Consider the following 17,808-nt stretch of genomic DNA (forward strand, 5'->3'; position numbering starts at 1 on the left):
TAGGTCTCCTTTCAAAATGTCAAACTTTTTCTTTTAACAAGAACAAAATGAAGTCTGGGAGGAACTGGCATGGAGCCTATATGGGGAACTGTATTGACACCATGAGAAGAGTCATGAATACTCAAATTATTCCTATATCTTGGACCATAATGTAATTTGCCATCTCCCTTTTTAGTCAAATAAAAGGAAAAGTAGTCCTCCTGAGCACTTAGGTCAGATTATCTTACAATGCACCTTCTCCCATCCAAGCCCTTTTCCTCCCACAATTATTAAGATCATCTAAGAGGGTCCTCCTCCATATTTGAATGAAGAAGAGGGCACAGAACAAAACTTAATATTTTTGTGTTTTACAATTACAGAAATCTCTCTCTAGGAAAGCTTGGCAGACCAGACAAATTTTAGAAAGTTAGCAAGAACATTTTTATGCCAGCTAATGCTTGGTGGCAAAGTTTTTTTTTTTTAATTTGAGGCTGTATTGCTCCTTTTAAAGGCTTAATTTTGATGTAAATGTTACTATATTGTATGCTGTACTGTAAATCACACTGAGAGCTCCAGGAGGCTGTGAAGATAGACAAAAATCCCCAAAGAAATACTGGATGCATTAGAGATTGTCAGTTTCTTCACAATGTCATATGAAATTGCATCAGATTGTTAATGAAAAACAAATAATGAAACTTTTTTTATGCCAAAACATTAGATGATAATCAGCATTTCCTTTTTTCCAATCTTTATACAATAGGCCCACTTGTAAAATACTGAATTAAATACTGCATCTTTAAAAAAAAATCAATTGCATTTTCTATACTATAGGACTTCGGGACTTCAGTGCAGTCTGATTTATGAGAGGCAATGAAATTACTCTTTTAAAAAATCAGATGGCAGAGCCAGATGTTGTTTACTAATTTATCAGACACAGACTGAGGTACCCATCATATCGCCCTCCCTTAAAGTAGAGCTGTCAGAATGCAAACACAACACACAATGCTGTTTACACTTGCTCTGTCAGCAATAGGCGTTCCAGATCTAATCAGGCTGTAAGCAAGCACCACACAGGCTGAATCTGGAGGTTCAAACAAAGTTCAATGGGTTGCCTGAACCTGACAAGCAAAATTAAACAAACACAAAGAGAAGAAAAACCAAAACAAGGGAGGGGGCAGAAACAGAGATTTAGAGCATTGGAGTGAGATGAGTGTGGGAACTGAATTTTTAAAAGGAAGAAAGCGGGCAAAAAGACGGGGGGGGGGGCAGAGAGAGCATGGTACAAAAGTTCAAAGAAGGCAATTTTATTCCAAGAACAAGCCCACAAATGTCACAACGCCAAATGTAATTCCTAAAACCTTCTATTACTGTTTGGAAGTGAGAAAAGAACTACCAAATCAGTAAGGATGACCATTTGAGCAAAAAAGATACCACAAAAGAGTAAGCAATAATAATTAATAAACAAAGGGAGGAGATGGAGGGTCTCTTGCCTGCACACACCCAAGAGAAGTGCAACAAAAGAACATTGCAAGTTAATATCTAACTGAAAAGATTAGTCATGTAAGGCCAACAGATACTACGAGAACCATCAGATGCTACAAGCATTTTTAAAAAGCTAATAGAAACTGCTCGGCCCCTGATTCGGACTATGCCTTCATGAGGAGTTAATCCCCAAAATACAGTTTTGGTAACTGAAATTTACCATGTTCACTTAATAGTATTAGCCTTCAATAGAAACAAGGAGGCTAGACTAAATTTTGCTTATCTTTCCCCTCTTAGGGACCATCATCATCAGGCTGTCCAAATCCGCACTAGTTTGTGCATGCATGTGCTTGTGCAGCCTTACAGGAGTCCCGGTATCTCCCCAGTCCCAGATGCCCAAAAAACTCTTGGGCATTTTTGCTAAAAGATGTGCATTGGGGTTTATCACAACACACTGCTACAACAAACTACTCCCAGCATGCATCACTAACATTTAAAAAGAAAAAGAATGGCAGTCAAATTGTCCTGGATAAATTCACAAATAAGTATTTTTGCACTACCTTACGGGATGTGTAGTTATCTTTCATTGGAAGACCTAGGGCCAATAATTCCCAAAAGTGAGTAAAGGTATGTCAAATAAATGTTGGAAATACAAGCAACATGAAGGAACATTTTATCATCTTTGGTAGACTTGTCCCAAAGCAAAAAAAAAATTTGGTCACAAATTCATATGATAATACAGAAAATTCTGAAGATCAATATACAATTTAAACCAGAAGCCTTTTTGTTGGGGCTAATGGACAAACAGTTGCAAAATAAACATGATATCCTATTTCTATACAGGACAGCAGCAGCTAGGCTTTTATATGTGCAAAAATGGAAAAGTACAACATTGCCTTCAATAGATGATAGGACTGTGAAAATGATGGAGTTAGCAGAGATGGATAAACTTAACAGCTCTGATCAGAGATCAAACATTGTCTATTTTTATGTTTAAGAGGAAATCCCTTATTGACTTTCTGCGCGACACAAAAAAACCCGAACTGATGATTTGTGGATTTGATTTCTAAGAAGATAAATTTGGGGAAAATAAAGAGAAGGGGGGCAATAATGAACAGGTACATTCTGGCAGTATCAGAACTATAACTATATTTTTTGTAAAGATATGATAGGTGTTGTAGAGAAAAATGGGAAATGATGTATTATTTTTCTTCATTTTTTAAATTTTTATTCTTTTCTCTCTTTTTCTATTCTTTCCCTCCCCCTTACTTACTTACCTTTTTCTCTCTGCCATTTTATTGAGTTTTTATTTTTATTAATAAAACAAAGTTTGCAAAAAAAAAAAAGATGGCAACAGTCTGAAAGCACATATTTTTATGTGCTCTCACGCCTCATCTGCATTTTGGACTTAACTGTATGGCAGGGTTGGAAAAATATCCCTAGCCCCCCTCTTTATAATTAAGAGGTGCTTCTGCTCTTTTTATTGTCTGTACATGGCCCACAAGGGCAACTGATTCTATAGGGCCACAAGAAGGCCTTGATCCAACTTCTAATCAATTTCATCACTAGATTGGAAGAGGATACACACTACATATCCAGAAGCTGGCTGAGCAGGGGTGAGAAGGGCCCTGGAATAACTCAAAGCCACTTACAGAAAAAGAAAATGACTAGTGTCACACAAAACCTGAGCTATAGATGCAAACATTTCTGGAAATTTTGAAGACATTTTTTTAAAAAAAACCCTTTATCCCATCTGTGCTGATGATTCCCCAACCAAAACACCTCAAGTTCATTTGCCTTTTAGATGTGCAACACAGACATTCTACCAAACACTCAACAGCAAAACATGAGTTGCTGGCTCATGAGCAGCTTCCTCCCCTTTCACATGTTGATATGCACCAACCTCACTTGCTTTCCTCTAAACAACATTTCTATTACTTCTAAATCAGGCAGACTATAATTCTATCAGAACTGTCTCAAAATCATGATTGAAAGCATCGTTTGAAGTGAGTTTACAAATCATGCACAATTCTTAATTAGCACTAACCACAACTTGCCTGATTGCAAACCGTGGTTAGGTGAAACCAAGTAGCATGAGAGAGGAGAAGGAGCACATAAGTATCTGAAGTGTAACCTTGGACAAAGAGATTAATTCTTCTCTTAACCATCATCTTCATCCAATAAACAGGCAGAAGCTTACAGTAAATACTTCAAGAGAACTTAACAATAAATACAGAAGATGTCCTTTTATTGCAAAACCAGAATTAATGTAATATAGTAAAACTGCCTTGAAATTGTATGTAGCATGGCTGCATTTCTATGTGTACAAGCCTCATAACCAAAAGTCTGTAACTTCCTATCATAGGACTACCTTAATCAATTCTCTAGTATGGCTCTGTAAGTAAGGCAAGTCCCTCTGGACAGAGAACCAGTTCTGCCTCATATATTATGGTACAAAATAAAAATAAAATAGAAATAGCTGTAAAATATTAATCTTTTAATTACGATAGAAAAAGTTTCCTGATCTGACATTTAACCCAGCTTGAAAATAAAACATAATTAAGACTGTTTTTTCCACCTGAATGAAACCTGTCCCAAGCAGTATGCGTCACTCTGTCCCATCAAGCTAAGCACAGACAAGAAATCTAGGGAACTCTCCAGGCTAACACAGTCCTTCTCCTTCCCAGGTTAAAACTTTCTTCTTTCCTTTTTTTGAAGCTAATATTGTTTAGCATGATATCTGCACTGGTATTTTAACTAATCATGGTTAGTTTCAAGCCATAGTTAGACATGAGTTTGCAAACTGAATTAAACTGTGGATGCCGTACAGGGAGACCTGGGCGCAAGAGGGAAGAAGGAAGGGGAAACGAGTGATCAGACTGTAGGAATCCTGGCCCCAACTATCATGTACCTGGGCCCAGTTTGGCTTAAGTGCCTTCTTTTGTCCTCACACAGAGAGGGTTGGTGGGTTGGATACCACCCTAGTCCACCTCTTCTCCTCTAGCCCAACTCTCTTCTGAGCTGGGAGTCAGCCAATGTTCCCTCTAAGCGGTGCAGTGTTGTGAGCCAGAAATCCAATTTGTGAGCAGCAACTTGCAAGTTGTGAGCGCGCCTTTTCGAAAACCAGAATCCATTTGATTAAAAGACTTCTGATTTAGGTTGTCTGAGGCATTGGTATTGGGTGCCATCAATATGTTGATGACACCCACTTAGGCATGTGGTTCTCAAAAGCTTATGCCTCAATAAAGTTGGTTAGTCTTAAAGATGCTACTGGACTCTTTACTATTTTGCAACTACAGACTAACACGGCTAACTCCTCTGGATCTACGGAGAAGAAGAATTGTGCATCATCCAGCCCCGCAATGCACTCACTCTCTGGCTATTCCCTTCTATGTTTTATATAGAAAGGTGTTGTGAAGCATGCCTGCAAATGGCTCAGACACCATTTCTTTCCATGTGCATCAGTGTATTGCCAGTTTTCTTTGCAGTTTGGGCAACATCAGGCAGATGAGCTTCAGTAAGGGTTCCTCTTTGCCCACAAGCAAATCCTAAACAGAATGTGATGTGCAGTCATCCCTCCCTCTACCTCTGCTCTGTCTATTGGCATTTCCTGTTTCTTCTGTGGCCAGGTCTGAAGAGAGAAGAAGAAAGCTGACTGAAGTTGCAGAGGGAGCACCTATTTAGCTTCCAGCTGAGAGCTGCTCATTGGAACAGCCTAGAACTGGCCTTTAGTCACCCTAGAGGCTTCATGGCTTTAAAACTCTTTCCTTTTCTCTTTGTGAGTTCTGGTCATGGAATCTTTGAAATGAAATCAAGTCATAAAGCGTAAAGTCAGCACTGAAGTCCTGCCTTCTCCTTGCTTGCCATTCTGTTTTATTACACTGTATTGCAATGATCTATTCTCCCCTAAAGATATAAGCAGAATGCCATTGATGTACAAAATACTGGTAAAATTGAGGCCGCAGCTCCCCACTCCCCATGGAGTAATTTAACTAGAGGACAGCCTGTCCTACCAGCACGTGTAAAATTTCCAGATTCAGACCCTAGCTCTATCATGAATTTTCCTTGCCATGCAAGTCTTTGTGACTGGGAAGTCAATTTTTTGGCTGCATGTAAAATAGATTACCTTAGTCATGAATTTACACACACACAAAAAGAGTATTTCCCTACCTGGAGCTGGCAACCCTAGAAGTGTGAAACACCACCGCCATCTCCTCCTCCTCCTCCAGCACCCGCGCTGGGCCAGAGAGGCTGCTCGGTGGGCTGGTGAGAAATAGCACGGGTGCCTGTCGCTGCCGCCTTTTCCTCCAGCACTGGGCCAGAGAGGATGCTTGGCGGGTTGGTGAAAGGCCTTGGGGATGCCCACTGTGGCTCCTCTTCCATACCCAGCAACGGGCCTGGGGAAGGCCGCGTGGATGCCTGCCGCAGCTCTTTCCTCTGAGGGGCTGGGGAAAGGCCGTGCAGCGCCTCCTCCAGAGCCCAACGAGGGGCCTGGAAAAGGCCGCATGGGCGCCTGCCACAGCTCTTCCTCCAGAGCCCAACGAGGGGCCGGGGAAATGCCATGCAGGTGCCCGCCATGGCTCTTCTTCCAGAGCCTGGCAACGGGCCTGGGAACGGCTGCGCGGGCGCCTGCCTTGGCTCTTCCCCTAGAGCCGGGCGAGGGGCCAGGGAAAGGCCACGTAGGCGCCTGCCGTGGCTCCTCTTCCAGAGCCAAGCAAGGGGCCAGGGAAAGGCTGTGCGGGCGCCTGCCATGGCTCTTTCCCCTGAGCCTGGCAAGGGACCGAGGAAAGGCCATGCAGGCGCCTGCTGCAGTGCCTCCTCCAGACCCTGGCGACGGGCTGGGGAGAGGCTGCCTGGGTGCCTACCATGGCTCTTTCCCCCCAAGCCTGGCGAGGGGCCGGAGAAAGGCCATGCAGGCAGCTGCTGTGGTGCCACCTCCAGAGCCCAGTGAGGGGCTAAGGAAAGGCCGCACAGGCGCCTGCTGCGGTGTCTCCTCCAGAGCCTTGCGAGGGGCTGAGGAAAGGACGCGCGGGCACCTTCCGCGGCTCTTTCCCCCAAGCCTGGCAGGGGGGGCTGGGGGAAAGGCCGCGCGGGCGCCTGCTGTGCTGCCTCCTCCAGAGCCTTGCGAGGGGCTTTGGAAAGGCCGCACAGGCGCCTGCTGTGGCTCCTCCTCCAGCGCCCAGTGCCTTCTGTGCGCTGAGGCTTCTCAGCTCTGCGCTGAGTTGTGACAATTCCTGCGCCGTAGCGCAGGAGCTCACGTTCGCGGGAACCCTGGTCAGAACTAATCTGTCCTCCCTGGCTTCCTTCTTCAGGCTTTCTGAAGGCTCCAGTCAGGCTTGGGGCATGCCCAGTGGCCTCCTTCTACCCAGAAGCCTTAGGTGGGTGTGGCCCAGCCTGGGAGAGACCAATGGTGCCTCCTGTGCAATTTCTGCCTTGTTACTCTCCTTCCCTGCCCACAGGGTGGAGCTTCCCAGAAGCTGATTGTCAGACAGCTGCCTGTCAAAGGGCCAGCTGTCAGTGGGTGCTTGACTCTTAAAGGGCCATCTGCCATTGATCAGCTGGCTGGTATGCAGCCCTTTATAAGGGTCCTCAGACAACTTGTTGGACACGGTGGCTGCTGGGCTTGACCTGGACAGGGGAGGAGAAGGATGGAGACATGGTATTGTCTCCACTGCCTCCCAACACAAACATAGAACAAGAAGGGCAAGAAGTGCCTGCAGATTATTCCTGATTGGACAGTGTTTTATCGCCAGTTTATAAAAGCTGTAGAAGCAGGCATGTATAGGGAAAAAAGACAATTTGTTCAATGCACATATCTTTTTTTATTTAAACAGATATGTGCACCTTCAGAAACCTATTTCTAAAACCCTTAATATTATGTATTGTGTTTTCAGCTCATAGGAATAGAGATTTCAGCCAACTAAATACACACAAGCCACACCCCTTTTTCAAGCAACAACCAATAGGCACCATAACTAGAATCCTTAGTTTGCATTAACTATATACAAAGTAACCTATTTACAGTACAGTGATTGGTCTTTATTATCCAGCACTGATTGGCCACTACCAGCAGGAAACAACCAATAGTAATGAAGGCTTCAGGAGCCTTAGCTCTGACAGAAGCTAAATCAATACATAACACCCCTTCCCCCTTAAGCTTGGGACACCCCATTCCAATAAAAGTCACCAAGGTATGCTGGGGGATGGCAAGCCCTCTGGGACCTGTGCAATCCTCCTGAATTCGTAGGGCCACTGACTGGTGTCTCAGTGTCCGTGATGGGCTCTGCCCCTTCAGCGGAGGAGCCCCTCTTGCTGATGAAGCTTCTGCCCCACTTGATGGTGTTGGCTGGTCTTAGTTGTCCTCGGTTGGAGAGTCCCCGCAATCCTCGGGTGCTGCGGCTGGCTCAGTCTCTGTGTCCATGGTACAAGGGGGAAAGCCTTTGTTCTGCCCCTGCTCCCATTCTGGCCACCGCTGTTAGAGAGTTGGTTGATGTGCCTTCTGAAGTCCCTGCCGGTGGTATTAGTCACTTTGTAGGATACTGGCCCAGTGGCCTCGATCACAGATGCTGGAAACCAAACCAGCCTGGCCCCATAGTTCTTTGCGTAGATTAGGTTGCCTGGCTGGAAATTCCTGGGCAACCCTAATACTTCCAGCTCCCACCGGGCGTCCAGAGCAAAGTCAGGGTGGAGCCAATCGGGTAGAGTGGTTAGCCGATGCCCCGTTAAAAGTTCCACGGGGCTTCGGCCCATAGTGGCGTGCAGAGTGATGTGCTGCCACAGCAAGAGTTCAGTTAACTGCAGGTTCAAGTCCCCACAACCCAACTTGTGCAGTGAGTCCTTCGTGGACCTCACCGTCTGTTCCACCTATCTGTTTGTAGATGGGTGGAATTGCGCCAACATGATGTATCGGGTGGCATTATTGTCAAGGAACCTCTAGAACTCCTGTAATGTGAACTGGGTGCCATTGTTGGACGTGATGGTGTCTGGTATTCCATGGGCCGCATATAGGCGCCGTAATGAGTGGATGATGACTGTGGATGTCATGGCTGATACCGGGATGATTTACAGCCATTTAGAAAACAAGTCCACAACAATCAGGAAGACGTGCCCCTGAAAAGGCCCAGCAAAGTCTACATGGAGCCGTGACCACAGTGTGCGTGTTGTCTCCCAGGATTGCAGATTGCACAGGGGCCTGCGGCATGTCAGGGCAAGACTCCTGGCAGGGCTGGCAAGTCCGGACCCATCTCTCAACTGCTAAGTCCATCTTCAGCCACCACACACAGCTGCGGGCCAGGGCCTTCATTTTCACAATCCGTAGGTGCCCTACATGAAGTGCCTTGAGCACCTGCTGCTGTAGCCTGGGCGGAACAATGACTTTGCTCTCCCAGAGGAGGCAGCCCTTGTGCACTGAAAGTTCATGTTGGTGGCAGCTGTAAGGCTAGAACTCTGAGTCCATCCTGCCGGCAGGCCACCCGCTCCACACCCAGTTGAGGACCCTGGAGATTGAAGGAATGGGCAGCGATGTCCAATGCCAGGAAGGCTAAGGTAAGTCTTCCAGATGCGAATGTGAGGGCGATCTGGCTGCGACATCTGTCACCCCATTGATCGCCAGAGTTGATTCGGCTGATCTGGCTGGCTAGGCGGGTGTCCCCTTCCTCCCTCACCGCTCCATGTGCGTCCCTCCCGAAGCTGCGCGCTCAGTGGAAGAGGACGACCATCCCAGATAGAAGTGTACCGTTCTTTGGTCAAGGGTATATGATAGCTGCGCTCCCCTGCTAGAACCTCCAAACAAGCTCAAGGTCTTCCAGATGCATGGCCCCATATGCAGGAGAGGGGTCAGCGGAGGGCCCAGTAGCAGCAGATGACTGAGGGCATCGGCATGCCCTATGGCTTTGCCCAGCTGATAAAACAGTTGATAGTCGTAGGCCAACAGGAACACTGACCAGCACAGCATCTGTGGAGACATTACTTGTGGGATCTGCCAGTCGGAAGCAAAGAAGCCTAGGAGAGGGTTGTGGTCAGTAGCAATCTTGAAATTGCGCCCGTAGACATAGTCATGAAATTTCTTAACCCCTGCGATCAGGGCAAGAGCTTCTTTGTCCATTTGGGCATAGTTCCTCTCTGCCAACAACAAGGTCTGAGAAAAATAAGCAATAGGAGCCTCCCACCCGTTTGGCATCCGATGACTCAGGACCGCACCGATTCCACAAGGCGAAGTGTCGCAGGCTAGGATGAGCAGCTTGTGTTCATCAAAGTGTGTCAGCACAGTGTTAGACGATAGGAGCTTTTTAACAGTGGCAAAAGCACAAGTGTATCTTCAGTCCCATGCCCAGGGAGAGGTTTTTTTCCAACAATTGATGCAAGGGCTCAGCTAGCGATGCCTTGTGTGGCAGGAATGAATTATAAAGTTCAGGAACCCCAGAAATGCTTGAAGTTCTTTCTTTGAACAAGGAGGAGGTGCATTGGTGATAGCTTGCACCTTACTGTCTGTAGGGTGGATGCCATCGGCATCAATTAGGAACCCTAGGAATTCCACTCACGGCACGTCAAACTGGCATTTTTCTTTTTTCATCTTCAGACCGGCAGCCTGGAGACGATGAAGAATTTGTTGCAGGCAGCTGCCAAGTTGGATAGAGGAAGCCCACGCAATCAGGATGTCATCAAAATACAAGATGACTCCTGGAATGCCCCTCAACAGACCCTCTATAAGTCCCTGAAAGATTCCAGGGGCCACTCTGATGCCGAACTGGAGCCGCTTAACTTTGAATGTTCCGTGGTGGGTTACGATGGTCTGTGCTTCCGCAGTGGCATTCTCCACAGGGAGCTGCTGGTAGGCTTGTGCCAGGACAATCTTTGTGAAGATCCTCTCTCCCACTAGTTATGCCAGGAGGTGTATGCCAGGAGGTAACTGACAACTGGCACCAGGAATGCGTGCTGTTGGACAGCCTTGTTTATGGTGCATTTGTAGTCCGCACAAATGCATAATGCCCTGTTGGAATTTTTTTTTTAAGTTTTATTTTTTATTAAGAAAATGAGGATACAGAATAAAGAGGGATGGGGGAAAAAAGAGTTCATATTATATCACTCTAATACATTGCACCATTCAATCTAATATATTTCTTGTCACCTCAATATGTTCTGCAGATCAGCTATTTGTTTACAAATTTTTCCATTCATTTTAGATAACGTTCATAAAAGTCTTCATCTTAACTAAAAGCTAAGTTTCTTCAGTCTTCTTTTATATCCAGCTGTAAAATGGGCCCCAAATGTTATTATGTATTGTATTGTCCACATCTTTCAATAAACTTGACAATTTATCCATTTCAACTGTCTCAAGAATTCTTTCGACCAGGTTTTCTTGCATTGGGATGGCTGTTGTTTTCCAAAGTTTCGTGTATAATATCCTGGCTGTTGTGATTATATTCAACATCAGATGTTTTTGTTTTTTATTAACTGAAACCAATATGTGGTTTAATAAAAAGAGTTCTGGTTTCAGAGGCAGTGAAATCTTAAGTATCTGTTGAGTCATTTTATGAACCATCTTCCAGAACTCTACTGCTTTTTTACATGTCCACCACATATGGTAATATGGTGCACAATGGGCTCAAGGACTCCCTGGGCAATCAGTCGTTCTAGCTCCTCATCAATGCATGGCTTGAGGGCAAAGGGAACTCAACGCACTTTCAAACGGGTTGTAGGTACTGCTGGATTGAGGTCGAAGGAGACCGGCAGTTCTGTGTTGTGCCCTAACGAGCTGTTGAATATGGCAGGAAACTCAGCACATACTGCCTCAATTTCTGATTGATTGATTTGTTGGACTCCGGTGACATGGATGTCCAACACCTCAAACCAATCAAGTCCCAGCAAACTTGAAGACTGGAAGCAGACAGACTTAAGACAGACTCAACAGGAGCCAACTATATACATACAAGCCATGCCCCTTTTCAAGCAACAACCAATGGGCACACATAACTAGAATCCTTAGTTTGCATTAACTATATACAAATCAACTTATTTGCAGTACAGAGATTGGTCTTTATTATCCAGCACTGATTGGCTGCTACCAGCAGGAAACAACCAATAGTAATGAAGGCTTCAGGAGCCTTAGCTCAGACAGAAGAGAAGTTAATACATGACACTCAATATCCCTGTAAATTGTTTCCAAAGCTTGTATTTTGCCTAGTCTTCTATACCCACTTTCAGCCTTTGCACTTCTAATCCACTTTGTAGGCTAAATCCCCACGCGACACACTGTGCTTACGCCACAGGAGTCTGGGAATTATGAATTACTGTCCTGTACAGATCAATCTAATGTCAACTTTGATTTATTTAATTAATCCTGAAGCATTCTTTGCCCCTCTGCTCCACAAGGCAACTTAGGGCCATGCTAAAGAAGCGTACCCATTTTGTGAAGAGAGAAATCAAAACAAAGACAGTTCAGCTACACCAAAAGCCACAGAGACGTCAGAGAGGAGTTGAAAGTCATTAGGATGGTGACAACAGATCACCATGGAAACATGCAAACCCAGCAGCAACTGCATCCTCAGAGCTCATTGCGGCTCTTAGAAACAAGTGAAGGGTGATTCCATGGAAAAGGAAAACAAACAACAGCATTCGGAAACCTACCATACTCAACGTTGCCAACATTTCAGTTTATCCAGACAAAAACAATGCTATGCTAAATAGAAGCATAAAGAGGGGCACACTGGATTGGAAGAAAAATGGGGGAAAGGCTAGAAAGAGAAAGGAGAGGAAAAGAAAAGAAATAAAAAATATTCAGAAAGAACAGTGTAGGGTTCCTACTCCCTGTTCAGTGAGTTAAAAATTACCCAGTATATTAAATAAGAAAGAGGAGAGAGAAGGATTTCCTCCCTCTTTCAGCAGGAGGCTTGTTATAACTTCTTTGTTGTTGTTGTTGTTGTATATTTGGCTTGTGCTGCAGATGGTACACAAATTGCTGTCAAAGAAAGCAAAACCAAGAAAGTTTTTAAAAGCAGATAATCTAAACTCTAATACCAACAAAGAAGTTTTAAAAAGTTGAGGTGGTCTGTCTTGTAACACAGAAAACACAACGGGATGGGCTGGCAGCTGTGCATACAAGTAGTCTGTTCTCATCCATCACTGCTCTGTCATTACTCACAGAGAAAACCCAGAGAGAGCATGTTGTGAGCAATGCATATCTATACAAGTCTATGTAAAAGCTCCTGGCGCTGGAGAAAGACGAACGCTCCACCACGTCCCACAGGGTGCATTAGCAAAATTTGTTTGGTACTGAGCGAACACTGGTATGAAAGAGGGAGGGGGGGAATGAGCTTGAGTAATACGTGGCACCCTGTTGGAAATTCCTAATCCACCTGAAGAATTTTAAAATAATCAGGCGGAATCTCAATTTAACTTCTTATGTTTCCCCTATCCTCTTTTAAAATCAATAAATCACAAAAATGGGGGACCTGCAAATCTTTAAATACTTATACTAAAGCTGCTGAATTCTGCCTAAGATCACAGCTCTCGCATGGTTCAAACAACATATATGCAAGCAGACAGTAAGTCTCACTTCACCATCTAGTGGACAAACCCCTATATGACAACCACTACAAGAAATGTTTGTACACTGCCTCCATTTTGTGCCTGATTCACTAGACTTGCTTCCTCCATGTATGAAATTGGGAGCAGCTTTAAAACACCAACAGCTTTAAAGCATTTGTAGCTGTCTGGCTTTAAAAAATGCATAGAATTATATTTACTGGATTAGTGCCACTTCATACATTACATTTTCAATAGGTACATTGATGCACCACAGGAATATGCTGTAGGGAACGCTTAGGCTGCAGCTCCCTATTGTGCAAGTCCATAACACCTGTTTACCAGAGAGTGTGCAAAGTAGCTTTTGCTGGCATATTTAATCTGAACTTTATGTAGCCTAATCACAGCCTCTGCACAACTAACATATTTAGAACAAACCAAGTAAAACTTTTGAATGAGCCTAGGTAGCCAGCTCAAGGTTGACTCAGCCTTCCATCCTTCCGAGGTCAGTAAAATCAGTACCCAGTTTCCTGGGGGTAAAGTGTAGATGACTGGGGAAGATAATGGCAAACCACCCCATAACAAAAAGTCTGTGAAGAAAACATTGTGATGCAACGCCCCCATGGGTCAGTAATAACTTGGTGCTTGCACAGGGGACTACCTTTACCTTTTACCTAGACAATATATCAAATTGATATGGGAACCATTTTGTCCTTTTTTTGTTTGTTTTTACTCATTTTGTGTCATCTGTCCTGTGTACTGTACCAAAATCTAACAAACATCAGAAATGCAGAATTTTTACCTACAGGATTACAAGGTTAAATACGGAGGAAGGAGTGTGAGTAGGCAGGTTAGATAGGGAGGGAGGAATATGTCTAGAACGAGAATCTGGGAGGCACCATTGGTGTGATGATGTTGCATCACTTCCAGGGAAAACTTGGAAGTGACATCATCCTCTCTAGGAATTCCAGAACTCTTTTACCATATTTTTCTCCTGATAGATGCAAGAGAAAATTGGCTTAGCAAAAGACCCAATTCCCTGGTCAGCTGACTATTTGGACAGGTAATTGTGCCTGCCTGTCCATGCTATATGGACGATTTGCTTAGCTTGTTTTTTTTTTTTTAAAGGCAGCCACTGCAGAAAGGGAGAAAGCTCCAGACCTCGGTTTGCCTTGATTATATTTCAGGTAACGTGCGAGGATATTTCTCCCTCTTTAATCAGAAGGTCCCATAGACAACCGTGTGTTTTACAACTGATAAAGCTAAACCACCAGTGAAAGTTAAACAATTGTATAAATACTGATGGTTAGTTATTTTAAAAAAGAAAATTAATGCTAAAGGGATTATATCTTAGTAATTACAATACAAATTGCAAAGAAGGGGGCTTTTGCGCATTCATAAAAATGCTAGCCAAGCTCAGCAGAAGCAGCTTTGGCAGCCATGTTAGAAGGGGAAAAGGAAAGCCCCAAACTTGCACAGCAAATAGTCACAGACCTGCTTTGATTTATATTTCAGAACTTTTAGATCGAATATCACCTTTGTGCAAGCTGAAGAGCCGTAAAGCTGCAAATGCTTTCTTCTTTCTGAAAGGTGCTCGTCTTGGACATTTCAGACTTTTATGTTTATTTAAGTTGCTGTGGGTTATTTTGCAATGTTTTCTTCTGAGGGAGCATGACTGAGTGTGTGGTGGTTGGGAATCACACGGGTTGGGAAAGCAGAGGTAATGAAGGACATTGTGCTACCCACTTTCCATGGGGTTCAACTGACCCTTGCAGACTCCATTAAGAAAGTAAGGGTTATATTGGACCCAGTACTGCTGCTAGAGAAGCAAGTTAATGCCGCTGCAAAAAAAGCCTTCTCCTATCTCAGTTTAACCCAGAAGATGACCCCCTACCTTGACACAGCCAATCTGCCCACCTGGATCCATGCCACGATAACACTGAGACTAGACTACTATAATGCACTCTCTACATAGGTCTTCTCTCAAAGGCAACTCAGAGACTCCAGCTGAGACAGAACACCACAGCTCAGTTATTATCAGGAACATGCATATTATTCCCATTCTGCAGTCACTTCATTGACTACCCATCAGTTACTGGACTGATTTCGTTTTGCCTATCACATACAAAGCCGCTCATGGCCTTGGCTCCTCATATCTGCAGAATCACTTTTTGCCTTATGCTCTGCCACAGCAGCTTTGCTCATCTGAACAGGGCCTTGTACACCCTGCCAATGGGTAAAATCAACAGCTGCCTATATACACAAGTAGAGATGGGTACGAACAGCAATATGAACCAAAAAAGCCACGAACAGCCTAATCAGCTGTTCGCAAACAAGCTGTTCATGAGGCCCCATTCTAAATGAACAGGTGGTCATTGCAAGCCTCATTCATTGCTGTTTGTCTTGCTGTTCGTCAAGCCAGACAGTCTGGCACCTGCAATCAACTCCCTTGGCAATTTAGGCAGAGATTGTCTGAACTCTGTCTGAACTCCTGCTGTAGCCCTGGAAACCCCAATCTAAGCCTAATTTAGGCTTGATAGGCAGGTCTTCCTTTCAAGTGTGGAGCTCCAAATTTGTTACAACCAGGGAGCAAAGAGCAGGGGGAGCGGGGCTCCCAGCTCTGACTCTGTAGACAGTGGAGAGGGAGAGACAGTTGCTTTTGACATTTTGATAGAGAGAGTGCATTGGAGCTTGAATTTTCTTTGTGTGTGGTGGGATAGGGATCTACCCCTTCAAGTTCCAGGGCTACTGCCAGGCTTTGGGCCAAGCTATTATTTATTATTGGTACCTTTCCTGCTGTCTGCTCAGGTCAGGTTTCTGGGAGTGGTGCGGTAGGGATCTACCCCTTCAAGTTCCAGGGCTGCTGCCAGGCTCTGGGGCCAAGCTATTATTTATTATTGGTACCTTTCCTGGTGCCTGCTCAGGTCAGGTTTCTGAGAGTGGTGCAGTAGGGATCTGGACTTGGATGATGGCTGAAGGAGAGCCTGCTGGCCCCCACGAACAGCCAACCACAAACATGTTCGTGAACAGGGCCATGTTCGAGAGTCCCTGTTCGTGGATGGCAACAAACAACGAACATCATGTTCGGGTTTTTTTTCTGTTCATGCCCATCTCTATACATAAGTTCTCGGTTGTGGTCCCCACCTTATGGAATGGCCTGCCTGAGAAATCAGGAAAACTCTCACGCTCCTGGCTTTCCACAAACTCTGCAAAGCTGAATTATTCAGGAGGGCTTTTTTATACAGTTAAGCGAGCTATGCTGTAAGGAAATGATTGAGAAAGATGCTTTGGTAAAGGAATAGGGACTGTATATATTATTTTGTACTGTGTGTTGAGGCAAGTATGCTCCTACTGGGTAGTTTCCATATTGTTTAATATGTCATATGAAATTGCTTGTTTTGTTTCACTATTGTTTCAGCTCTATATCAGATTTCTACTTGTTTTCAAATTTCTGTAATCCCTACCATACTGTACCGTTTATTAAATGTCCCAGCCATTAATTGTATTGATTTATACTGTGTAATCTACTTTGAGTCTCAGTGAGGAGGACTATAACGTAAATAAATAAATAAATAAATAAATAAATAGGGACCCACCAAATCCACTCTGTCACTACATACATTCATAAAGTTTTTGTTTTAAGTCAAATCAAACCAATCAAATGTTCTTTTGTTGTTTATTTGGAGCAACACAATGTAAGAATTCTTAACTGTGGCCAAGCAAAATTCTGTCTCTCTGATCTCCTTCTGGGTTCAAGTGGGACTCATAAACATGCTCACTTGTTCTTATAAAAACGGAACCCTACAGCGAGAGCTTGTGTATGATTTTAGACATGAATTCTCTTATATGTGCTCAAGAAGATCAATGTCAAATAATCAAAGAGTCTTAAAAGAAGCTGAAAAAAACTACAGCAGAGATTGGTACCATTTGCAGGTGAGTGCTAAATGGGGGGAGGAGAGCGGGGAGGGGGCATAGAGACAAGAAACACACGGACACAGTGCTGGAGGTAAAGAGGCCACAACTTTATTGAAATTACAGCTCAGGGAGCAAAGGCGTGCATAGGGCACAGATCCAAGCATCGGCTGACCCGTCTGCCAAGCCGATGAACCACATGCCCCCTCAGACCCCTGCTGAGGGGGGAAACCACGGGATGACAGTCAGTGGGATGCCAGGTGGGTGTACACCCGTGTGGATCATCCCGTCACCTGGGAGTGAGGCGGACTGACAGCCCCCATCTGGGCATGCACCGGCCATTCCTCACTCCCCAGACCCCTTATGGGGATCCCCATAATAGGGAAACTGAGCCTGAGGGCCCTGTTTCCCCCCAAACGGATCGGTGCCCAATGCCCCAATCCGCAGCCTGCTCACTCCAAAGTTGTGACAAAAGGGGGGGGGGCTTGGCAGGATGCCGCCACAGGCCAAGTGCTGAGGGGCGGGGATCAGCCATCCGACCAGGGGCCCACGCCAGGTGTGCCTGGGCAGAATCACCTGGCCCCTGGACACTCCCCGCCCGCCCTCAACATGGCGGCTCCCATGCCACTTCCCCACTCGCCTCCCCCCGCATCGCTCGCAACTCAGGCCCCCAGGTGAGTCTGGGAGCCGTTATTTCTCTGAACTGCAAGAAGATTCTTTTTGCAGATGTATCAAATATCCTTTTCTAGTTATCATTATGGGTTGCTTAATAAAGTCAGAAAGAACAAACCACATATTTTCTTGATGACTGATGATTTTATTATGTGTGCGAATAATAATTATGTGTAGGAATGTGTGTGTGATTTGAACGTACAGTACTTACAACCTGTCAATTAATTATCATGCAGATTT

General features: G+C 44.7%; 1 protein-coding gene across 3 annotated transcripts in view; it reads right to left on the reverse strand.

Annotated features, from left to right (window-relative positions):
- ARHGAP26 (Rho GTPase activating protein 26) overlaps nt 1–17,808 on the reverse strand; it is a 401,231-nt gene that overhangs the window by 225,979 nt on the left and 157,444 nt on the right. The window lies entirely within an intron of this gene.

This window comes from Eublepharis macularius, chromosome 4 (assembly GCF_028583425.1).
Source record: "Eublepharis macularius isolate TG4126 chromosome 4, MPM_Emac_v1.0, whole genome shotgun sequence".
Taxonomy (NCBI): Eukaryota; Metazoa; Chordata; class Lepidosauria; order Squamata; family Eublepharidae; genus Eublepharis; species Eublepharis macularius.